Genomic DNA, 10,598 nt, shown 5'->3' on the forward strand with positions numbered 1-10,598 from the left:
AACCACTGCGCCCGGCCTAGTGGTGGCTTCTTTAAGGGATGTTCAAAAGGAAAGGACATTAGGGAAACTTCCAAGGTGAAGGAAATCTTGATAGAATGTGATTTATCTTCTGGGGTGATGGAAATATTCTATCTTTATAGGGGTGTATTCATTTTTTAAGTTGTACAGTTAAGATACATACATTTCAACATAGGTACATTTTACCTAAAACTTTCTAAAATAATTATAATAATTGAATGGGGAGTAGGGAGAGGTACAGATGAAACCAATGCCAAGATGCTGATAGTTATTGAAGTTGGCAGTTGGATATATGAGGGTTTATCATAACACTGTGTTTGTTTTGTATATGTTTGACATTTTCCAGAATAAAGTTTTTAAAATAAAAAATGAACAAATATAACAAATTCACTGCCAACAATTGTCAATTCATACCAATCTAGTTTTATTTTCACCCCCTCAGCTTTCTTTCCTTTCAAAATGACTTTGCAGCACGTCCCAGAAACTTATTTCAACTGCAAACATTCCATGTCCATCTTTAAAATACAAGTCTCAAAAAATAACAGGCTCACGCCTGTAATCCCAGCACTTTGTAAGACCAGGCATTTGAGACCAGTCAATGCAACATAGAGAGACCCTGTCTCTACACAAAAATTTAAGAATCAGTTGGGTGTGGTAGTGTTCCTGCAGTCCAAAAGAAAGAGAGAGAGAGAGAGAGAGAAAGAAAGAAAGAATTTCGAGAAGTCTGTGGAGGGGGCAATCAAGACCTGGGCTGAGGGAGGTCACCAGAGACATAGACTCCTTCAGTCTTCCTGCTCCGACATCTTTAGCATGTGGCCCCATCCTTGTGGTTGCAGGATGGCTGCTGAACCTCCAGGCATGGCATCTTTCTTCCAGGTGGAAATAAGGAAATCCAAAAGTCTTTGCTTTTTTTTTTTTTTTTTTTTTTTTTTTAGGAAGTGAAGCCTCTGGTTCTTTCCCCAAATCTTAGTCACTTGGCTACACATACCTGCAAGGGGTTCCTTGAAGGGGAGGATTTTTGTTTTCTTAGCCCCTGTGGTACAGTTGGGAATGGACTTCGGGTGACCAGTTCACAGAGTCTGCACAACGAGGGGGTGCCTTACTGTCTTGCCCCTCCCTCCATCCCCTCTCCCTCCCTCTTCCTCTCAATGTGTATTGGGGCCGGGGTGGGAGGAGGTGGTTTCTCCTCTCTGCCCAGGCGGCTCCTGACCTGTGCTCCCAGGCTCCAAACTCCTCCATCGCTCAGGAAACTTATGCTGCAGTTATCTCCTGTGTCTTCTTCCTTTCCCTTCCCACTAGCTTTCTCATCATCTTTCATGCAAACTCAGTCCCCCTCACATTATCACCAACACACACCACAACTCATGGATTGCCCCAGTGTTCTGCCGCACTTGCCGAACAGCCCAGCTTCTTGAGCCACCTGTCCACACTCGGTGCCTCTGTTTCTCCCTCCTGTGTCTCCACCCATGCACTGCAGTTTTGCTTCTTGCCCTGCACCCGTGTCAGCAGATGGAATAGATCTCATCCTCTGTCTTACTTGGCTCTGGCAATATCAGCCATCTGTCCATCAGTTTCTGCTTGTACCTCTCTGTGCCTCTCTGTCTCTGTGCTCCTGGTAATCTCGTACAAATCCCCGTCTGGTCTCTAAGTCATCATTTACATGTCTCTACCTTTCTATGTAACTTTTTGTTTATTTTGGTTTCTTTGTCTCTTCCCTTTCTCTTTCTTTTCCCCGGCTGCCCTTTAGACTCTACTATTAATAACTGACTGTCATACTAACCTATCTCAAAAGAAGAGGCAAGCAGGTACGCATGTGCCTCCTGATGAAAGAACACACTACAAACCATGAAGTAGTCTTGCCATTAAAATCAAACCCGAATCTGATCAAGCCTCTGAATCCAACTGCCAAATGACAAACAATGCAGAGGACAGAGGAAACTGGTAAATCAGTGGTCCCCAACCTTTTCGGCACCAGGGACTGGTTTTATGGAAGACAATTTTTCCACAGATGGGGAGAAAGGGGTGGGTGGGAGGGGATGGTTTCAGGATGAAATTGTTCCACCTCAGACTATCAGGCATTAGATTCTCATAAGGAGCATGCAACCTAGATCTCTCGCACGTGCAGTTCACAACGGTTTGTGCTTTTATAAGAATCTAAGGCCACCCCGATCTGACAGGAGGCAGAGCTCAGCTGATAGTTCTTGCCTGCTGCTCACCTCCTGCTGTGCAGCCCCTTCCTAAAAGGGCATTGACTGGTCCTGGTCAGTGGCCTGGGGGTTGAGGACCCCTGTGTTAAACCACACCGAAGAGATACAGTTTAGGAAAATCCAGATTGTGTGAAACTCCACATAAAAATAGCTGCTTTTCTTCAACAAATAAATTGCAAAGCTTATTCTTGGAAAAAAAAAAATACAAGAATGGATAAGTACTGTCACCACAAAATGTTAACTATGGGAGGTGATACATATGTATATCATGTGCCTGATAAACACATAAAATTTTATCTGTCAATTTCAGAAATAAATAAAAATCCCTAAAAATTTGTAAAGCAAAAGAGAGAGAGAGAGTTGGAGAGGATAACAATAAAAAGGGCTTAAAAGATCTATGACTGGCCAGGCACAGTGGCTCATGCTTATAATCCTAGCACTTTGGGAGGCTGAGGCAGGAAGATCGCTTGATTCCAGGAGTCTGAGACCAGTTTCAGCAATATACTGAGACCTCATCTCAAAAAAAAAAAAAAAAAAAAAAAAATAGCCAGGTGTGGTGGCATGCACCTGTAGTCCCAGCTACTTGGGAGGCTGAGGTGGGAAGATTGCTTGAGCAAGGGAAGTTGAGGCTGTACCTCAGATGATCCACCTGCCTCGGCCTCCCAAAGTGCTGGGATTACAGGTGTGAGCCACCACGCCCGGCCACTTCTCGGATATCTGATTGGAGCCCTCCCTGGTAGTTTGCTGACCCTTCCTAAATGACATACCTGTGACGGACTCTAGTTTTTCTGTGAAGCAGCAGGTGAGGCATAGGATGATAAGGGCATGGGGAAGAACCAAAATGGTTTTAGGGGAATGGGTGAGATGACCAAGGACATTTGAAATTGGCAACCCTTTATTTGGCTGTGCCTTTTTCCAGCAGCATTCTGGTTTGTTTCTATAAATCATTCAGTTTGTTTACCCTAAAAACTCTATACATGGGCCAGGTGTGGTGCTCACACCTGTAATACCAGCCCTTCGGGAGGCTGAGGCAGGTGGATCATGAGGTCAGGAGATCAAGACCATCCTGGCTAACATGGTGAAACCCCATCTCTACTAAAAATACAAAAAAATTAGCTGGGCATAGTGGCGAGTGCCTGTAGTCGCAGCTACTTGGGAGGCTGAGACAGGAGAATGGCAGGAACCCGGGAGGCGGAGCTTGCATTGAGCCAAGATCGTGCCACTGCACTCCAGCCTGGATGACACAGCAAGACTCCATCTCAAAAAAAAAAAGAAAAGTACATATTTGCTTCAAAACACAAAACAAGCAAACAAAAAAACCAGACAGACGGTGGGGCAGAAGGTGGGTGGAGGAGTAGATGGAAGTACAGACAAAACAAGACCGGCCATTTATTTATTACTTATGGAGGGTGGGTGATGGATTCATTCCATTGTTTTTACTACTTTTGTACCTTTGAAATTTTCCGTGATAAAAAGATATTTTTAAGGAGTAAAATGAATGAAATTGGAAACAAAACTCCTAACTACTATAGGCAGTGCATGATTCATAAGTGTACATCTCACAAAGAAAAACCTTTCAGAAGCCAAAACAGGCAGCCAACAGTAGAGCAAGTCTACAAGGCTGGGTTACTTACACAGCCCCTCTCTGGGCACTGATCCCCACTTCTGAGTCTGTACTGGCACAGGGGTGGCCTTCCTCATCCCTGGTTCTGCTCAGGACTCCAAGTGCTTCCTCCGCCTCTCACCCAAAGTCCACTATACTCAACTGGACAAGGCCTGCTCTGGGGCCTGGGTTCAGGCCCGACCCACAGAGCTGCAGTGTTGTCTTTTGACTGATTTTTCCAACTCAAGTTGGTGAAAGTTACATGGAACTGAAAGAGTTCCTAACATGCACACCAGACAAAGATGAATTTAAATCAGTGTGATGACAAAATAATTCATCCACATAGAGCAAGAGCTGTGACGACTTTCGGATGCTGGAGCAGACACTCAGTAAAGTACCAACGTTTCTCCAAATCATAATGTCATTGATGAATAGTTCATTTCTACATCTCCCCAGGCTTTTCTTTCTTCCCCTTCATCATCAATATCTGTGACCGTAATTCCCAACTGTTTCAGAATTACTGACATGCTCATGCTTATGTGTTTTTTGTTGTTGTCTTCTTCTTCTTCTTCTTCTTCTTCTTCTTCTTCTTCTTCTTCTTCTTCTTCTTCTTCTTCTTCTTCTTCTTCTTCTTTCCTTCTTCTCCTTCTTCTCCTTCCTTCTTCTCCTTCTTCTCCTTCTTCTCCTCCTTCTCCTTCTTCTCCTTCTTCTTCTTCTTTTCTTCTTCTTCTTCAAGATGGAGTCTTGCTCTGTTGCCCAGACTGGAGTGCAGTGGCCTAATCTCAGCTCACTGCAACCTCCACCTCCCAGCTTCAAGCAATTCTCTGCCTCAGCCTCCTAACTAGCTGGGACTACAGGTGCACCCCACCATGTCCAGCTAATTTTTGTATTTTTTGTAGAGACAGGCTTTCTCCATGTTGGCCAGGCTGGTCTCAAACTCCTGGCTTCAAGTGATCCACCTGCCTCGGCCTCCCAAAGTGCTAGGATTATGGGCATGAGCCACTGCGCCCAGTCAACACTCCATTCCTCTAAAGAGACCCTCTACTGGGAGCCAGGTGTGGTGCACTCTCCTGTAGTCCCAACTACTAGGGAGTATCACCTGAGTCTAGCAGTTTGAGACCAGCCTGGGCAACATAGTGAGGTTTTGTCTCTAAAGGAAATAAATGAAAATAAAAATACCCTCTGATATAAGTTGTTTTTAAATCAAAATTAATTTGTCAAAAATACATCAATTTGTCTTAATGATTCTAAGAATTTCTTCTTACCTCTTGAGAGAAGTGGAGTGGTGATTGCTGCTGGTGCCAAGCAGTGGGTGAGATGGGCACATGGGGAGCTGTTTTGAGAAGTCAGGGACCCCGAACGGAGGGACCAGCTGAAGCCATGGCAGAAGAACATAAATTGTGAAGATTTCATGGACATGTATTAGTTCCCCAAATTAATACTTTTGTAATTTCTTACGCCTCTCTCTACTGCAATCTCTGAACATAAATTGTGAAGATTTCATGGACATTTATCACTTCCCCAATCAATATTCTTGTGATTTCCTATGCCTGTCTTTACTTTAATCTCTTAATCCTGTCATCTTCATAAACTGAGGATGTATGTCGCCTCAGGATTCTGTGATGATTGCGTTTACTGCACAAATTGTTCATAAAGCATGTGTGTTTAAACAGTATGAAATCTGGGCACCTTAAGAACAGGATAACAGCGATTTTCAGGGAACAAGGGAGATAACCTTAAAGTCTGACTGCCTGTGGGCCAGGCAGGACAGAGCCATATTTCTCTTATTACTGAAAACGAGTAAGAGAAATACCACTGACTTCTTTGCCCAGTAAGGAATATTAATAATTAACAGCCCTGGGAAAAGAATGCATTCCCAGGGGAGGCCTCTAAAATGGCTGCCCTAGAAATGCCTACATGATGCAGTTGCAGATAAGGGATGAAACACACCCTGGCCTCCTGCAGCACCCCCAGGCTTGCAAGGATTAGGAAGTTCCAGCCTAGTGAATTCTAGTCAGACCAGTTCTCTGCTCTTGAACCCTGTTAAAATGTTTATCAATGACAGTGCGTGCACAGCAAGACAGGGAACCTCATCAGTAATGCCAATTTCACCTTTGCCTTGTGACCTTGCCCTGCCCATTTGCCTTGTGATATTTTGTTATCTTGTGAAGCATGTGATTTCTGTCACCCACACCCTATTCTTACACTCCCTCCCCTTTGAAAATCACTAATAAAAACTTGCTGGTTTTGCGTCTCAGGAGGCATCACAGAACCTGCCAACATGTGATGTCTCCCCTGGACACCCAGCTTTAAAATTTCTCTCTTTTTGTACTCTTTCCTTTTATTTCTCAGGCTGCCGACACTTAGGGAAAATAGAAAAGAACCTATGTTGAATTATCGGGGGCTGGTTTCCCCCGATAGGAAGCAGCACTGGATCCTGGACCACCAGGCCTTCCCTGGGTTGTAGGAGCCTCATGTCGACAGGCAAGCACCATGCCTTTTGTACTCTCGCCTCCGTGTTTCAGGCACGTATTGCATGAGTGCACAGATGATACTTAAAATGATCTAGAATTATATTTAGTTATAGTTCTATCCCCTTCCTTTTCAGATGACTAAACTGAGGCACAGCCAAACTGAGTAAAGTTTGCTCAAGGTCATGAAGTTGAATAGTAAGAAAACCAGAATCCAGGTGCACCAGCAGATCTTTGAAGTCATCTTGCCTTCCTGTTGAACCAAAAAAATAATTATTCCTGGGTAGGGAATAGATAAAGCAAGGGTTTCTAGAGAAAGGAGAAGTGGTACTAATGAGAAATTACAGGAAAGCTTGATATTTTAGACAGAGGAATTTATATGGACTCCTAGTGCCAGTTTTAGAACAAGGAAATGATGCAGAGAAAATTAATGTGTTGCGGAAACCGTGGCTCAGAAACACAGCCTTCCCTTCAGGGCTTGTGAAGTGCTGGAAGATCTATAGCAGGTAAACCAGGCAAGGAGAGGACCAATAGGAAGAGCATGGGGTTCTGAGCCAGAGGGAGCTGGATCAAGTCCCACACCATCTGCATGGCCTTGGCCTAGTGACTCCATCTCTCTAAGCCTCAGTCTCTGCACCTGTGAAGTGGGGATGACAACAGTGCCTGCCTCCCAGGGCCACTGAGGGAACTCATGCATTTAGCAAATCCTTATAGAGTCCAGGCCCTAGGCTAGGAATCACATATGGAACAGCAAACTGGACAGATACAGTCCAGCTGCCGGGGGTTCATTCTGGAGGAGAACAGGTAAACAATGAATAAATAAGGTAATCTCAGATATAAGGTTACCGTGACAACAATACAAGCCAGTAAGGACAAAGAATGACTTGTTGGGTGGGGGCAGGGAGGAATTATTTATTGGAGTAGTCAACAAAGGCTTCCCCTTAGAATGATGAGGAAACACAGCTATAGGAGGGACCCTCATTCAAAGCAAAGAGCAGCAAAAGCACTGGGATGCGGACAAGACCAGTGTGGCAAGAGTAGTGAGAAGGTGGCCAGGTGAGACAAGGTGAGTCTGAGGTGGGGACAGCAACCTGCCCAGACAGGGCTCTGGAGAGCATGGCGAGGCACTGGTGTTCCAAGGGCAATAAGGAGCCCTGAGAGGCTCTGAGCAGGAACATTCCATGTCCAAAAAGTAATTAACCTTTTATTATTTTTTATAGAGACAGGGTCTCACTCTGTCGCCCAGGCCGGAGTGCAGTGGAGCAATCTCGGCTCACTGCAACATCTGCCTTCTGGGCTCAAGTGATCCCCCCAAGTCAGCCTCTTAAATAGGTGGGACTTACAGCTGTGGGCCACCATGACTAGCAAATTTTTGTAATTTTTGTAGAGATGGGGTCTCCCTATGTTGCTCAGGCTGGTGTCAAACTCCTGGGCTCAAGTCCTTGCCCTCCCAAAGTGCTGAGCTTACAGTTGTGAGTGATCACGCCTGGCCAATGATTGACATTTTACAAAGGCCACTCTGTCTGCCATGTGGAAAATGTGTCACTGCTCAACGAGTTCTCCTTGCCTGTGCCTAAACACAGCCAATTTATCAAGACAGGGGAATTGTAACAGAGAAAGTATTTAATTCACACATTGCTGGCTGGAGTTTTATTATTACTCAAGTCAAAATAATTTTTGTATTTTTTCTTGTATTTTTTCTCCCCAAAAATATAAGAATTGGAGTCTTTAAGGATAATCTGGTGGGTACGGGGTTAGGAAGTGAGGAATGCTGTTTGGTTGGGTCAACAATGAAATCATAGGGGCCTAATGGCTATTGTGAGCTATTACAGTAGCTCACAACAGTAATCCCAGCACTTTGGGAGGCCGAAGGGGGCAGATCATTTGAGATCAGGAGTTCGAGACCAGCCTGACCAACATGGCAAAAGCCCATCTCTACCAAAACTTCAAAAAAATTAGCCAGGCATGGTGGTGCATGCCTGTAGTCCCAGCTACTCGGGAGGCTGAGGCAGGAAAATCAATTGAACTCAGGAGGCAGAGGTTGCAGTGAGCTGAGATTGTGCCACTGCACTCCAGCCTGGATGACAGAGCGAGATTCTGCCTTTAAAAAAAAAAAAAAAGAGAGAAACCATAGGGGGTTAAAGTGGGTTTTTCTTGTTGTCTTCTGTTCCAGTGTAGGATCACAGTGTTGTAACCCAGCGAGTTGTAGAAAACACCACACGCTGAGACTAATTCAGGAGTCCTTTACTGCCGGCGACCGAGAGACGGCTGGAGCTCAAAATTCTCTCGGCCCTGAAGAAGGGGCTAGATTTCTTTTTATACCTTGGTCTAAATAGGGGAGGGGGAGTCTAGCTGAAGCAATTTTTACAGAAGCAGAACAGGCAAAAAGTTAAAAGATAAATGGTTACAGAAACAGTTACAGGAAAATAAACAGTTCCAGGTGCACGGGTTTAAACTATCACAAAGTGATCAATGCAGGGGCTTTGGGTGCCATCAACCGAGCACGTTCCTAGGAGCTGCTAGTACAGCTTGCCTCAGTATCTTATCAGCAAGTGCATTCCTGGATGTGCTTGGAGTCGGCCTGCACTAGTTATGTCCTTAAGGGAGGGGGTTAAGGGGGGCTGCAAGTGAAGGAACCAAAATGAAGTCTGTCCGGCTCTCTCAGCTAAGACAGAGTCAGTCAGGTTAAAACAAGGTAGGGCATCACAACAGAACTGGTTGAGCCAGATTACCAAGCACTGATCTCAGATTTTACAACAGTGATGTTATTATCCCCAGGAGCAATTTGGGGAGGATCAGAATCTTGCAGCCTTCAGCTGCATGGCTCCTAAACCATAATTTCTAATCTTGTAGCTAATTTGTTAGTCCTACAAAGGCAGACTGGTCTCTAGGCAAGAAGGGGTTTTGTTTTGGGAAAGAGCTGTTATCATCTTTTTTTCAAAGTTAAACTATAAAGGGCTGTTACAAAGTTAAATTATAAACTAAGTTCCTCCCAAAATTAGTTCAGCCAATTCCTGGGAATGAGCAAGGACAGCTTAGAGGTTAGAAGCAAGATGGAGTTGGTTAAGTCAGATCTCTTTCACGCTAATCGTTTTCACTGTTAATTTTTGCAAAAGCAGTTTCAATTGGACTGGGAGAGATAAAAGAGGAAGGCAGGAAATGAATGCACAGGGCCATAGTAGGGGTGCAGGCAAGAGAAGAGGGTGGCTGTGGTGGTGCAGAGAAGCGGGTAGTCAGGATTTGCTTCTGATGTACAGCCAGCAGGACCTGTGGGCAGACCAGCTGCAAGCCGTGGGAAGGAAGAAGCACCAATGACACTTGCTGGGTTTAAGATGGAAGAAGACTGGGCAGCCAGGCAAGTTGGTGGGGAAAGCAAGAGTGCTTTTGGCCACACTGCATCTAAGAAGACAAGCTGCAATGCAAGGGCAGAATGCTGAGGAGGCATCCCGGATGGAGGAGTGTAGCGCTCAGAGGAGAGAGAAGAGAAGCAGCTGAAGGGAAATGTGCTGGGAGGAGGGGGAGTGTGTGAGGGTGGGCAGGTGGGTGAGTGAGCACCCTTGCACACATATTGGATTTCATTTTCACATTTTTCCTCTTTCTGCTTTACTAGTGAGTGACCTAGAAACATATACAACTATGTAAAAAACAAAACAAAACTAAACTTCTATATGGTGTAGTGGCATTTCTCCTATGCCATGGTGTTGTTGTGAAGATTAAATAAATTAATACATGTTAAGATGCTTAGAAAAGTGCCTGGCACATATACAGTGCTCATTGCATATTATTTTTATTTCAATTTAAATGGAAAAAGACTAGTTTACCTAGCAAGGGGCTTTTGCATAACTTACTATCCATTTTGAAAAAATGTCAGATGCTCTTACCTTTAATTGAAAATACATTTAATATTAAATATGTGCATGGAAGAAATCATACTAGAAAAGTATGAGAAAAACATCTGATTGGCCTGGCACAGTGGCTCACGCCTGTAATCCCAGCACTTTGGGAGGCTGAGGCAGGTGGATCACGTGTTCAGGAGATCGAGACCATCCTGGCCAACATGGTGACACCCTGTCTCTACTAAAAATACAAAAATTAGCTGGGCATGGTGGCACATGCCTGTTATCTCACCTACTTGGGAGGTTGAAGCAGGAGAATCGCTTGAACCAGGGAGTCAGAGGTTGCAGTGAACCAAGATCGCACCACCGCACTCCAGCCTGGCAACAGAGTGAGACTCCGTCTCAAACAAAACAAAACAAAACAAAAATCTGATTGAATAGTTAGTTGCCTAACCTTGACAAA

Source organism: Mandrillus leucophaeus, unplaced genomic scaffold (genome assembly GCF_000951045.1).
Source record: "Mandrillus leucophaeus isolate KB7577 unplaced genomic scaffold, Mleu.le_1.0 Scaffold145, whole genome shotgun sequence".
NCBI classification, from domain to species: Eukaryota; Metazoa; Chordata; class Mammalia; order Primates; family Cercopithecidae; genus Mandrillus; species Mandrillus leucophaeus.